At 54.6% G+C, this 1,201-nt stretch overlaps 1 non-coding gene across 1 annotated transcript; it reads left to right on the forward strand.

Annotated features, from left to right (window-relative positions):
- The first annotated feature begins 741 nt into the window (after positions 1–741).
- LOC117862304 (small nucleolar RNA Z247) lies at positions 742–880 on the forward strand. The gene has a single exon (XR_004641956.1). It is a non-coding gene; the product is annotated as a small nucleolar RNA Z247 (small nucleolar RNA).
- The last annotated feature ends 321 nt before the right edge of the window (positions 881–1,201 follow it).

Below are 1,201 nucleotides of genomic sequence, written 5' to 3' on the forward strand. Positions count from 1 at the left end.
AGAGAGTTCCTGGGTTGTAAAGATAGGAAAGTCCAGATATGGTTGTTGTAAAATAGAAAGGTATAATACCGGCATCTCCTTGATTTCGGTTGGTGATTTGTACGCCATGCGGAGGGCTCTTCTCTGCATATATTAACAAAGCTACGCGGCCTCTGTAGAGGTGACAACGCTTCCTAAACATACCTGGTTGCTTTCATGGTAATCAGAGCAAACTCCCACAAAAATACATCTAGCGTCGCCTGAGTCTTGCCCGTCGTCATGGCGAGCTCCTCGGCGCTCAACGTCGCGTCTCCATTGTTCGGTCAGGTCATCACCGAAAAATTGACCAAGACCAACTTCCCTCTATGGAGGGCGCAGGTCCTGCCCATACTGCGAGGAGCGCAGTTGCAGGGCTATCTCGACGGCACCGACACTCCTCCACCTGCAGAACTTGAAGCCAGGGATGGAGAGAAGGTCAAGAAGGTGCCCAACCCCGATCATGCTGCCTGGAAAGCCATGGAGCAGCAGGTGCTTGGGTTCCTGATGACGTCGCTGTCACGGGAGGTGATGGCCCAAGTGGCCACACTCGAAACACCGCAAGAGGTGTATGGAGAACTTGTGCGGATGTACGCATCTGCCTCACGTGCGAGGACCGTCAACACGAGGATCGCACTTGCAACGACCCGCAAAGGTAACATGTCTGTTATGGAGTATGTTGCAAAAATAAAGTCCCTGGCAGATGATATGGCCTCGGCTGGAAAGAAAGTTGATGATGAAGAGCTGGTTTCTTATCTCCTGGCCGGCCTTGATGAGGAGTTCAATCTAGTCGTGACGGCGGTGGGGGCGCGCACCGAGTCTATCTCGGTGGGTGAATTGGTCTCCCAGCTGCTGAGCTTTGAGCACAGATTGGATCTACTGCATGGCGGATCGCAAGGATCTGCCAACATGGCCAAACGTGGCCGTGGAGGCGGCAATAACCGCGGTCGCGGAAATCAGCAAGGCCGTGGTGGTGGCCGTGGCCGTTCCGGCGGTCGTGGCCGTGGCTCAGCTACACCAGGAGGACGTGGCACTGGCCGCGGGTACTTCAACAACAGCAGCTACAACGACGACAAACCACAGTGCCAAATGTGCGACAAGATTGGCCACACCGCCCTGGAATGCTGGTATAGGCTCGATGAGGAGTCTTATCCCAATCAGAGGAGTGCATCGGCTGCGACACATT

This window comes from Setaria viridis, chromosome 6 (genome assembly GCF_005286985.2).
Source record: "Setaria viridis chromosome 6, Setaria_viridis_v4.0, whole genome shotgun sequence".
Lineage (NCBI taxonomy): Eukaryota > Viridiplantae > Streptophyta > Magnoliopsida > Poales > Poaceae > Setaria > Setaria viridis.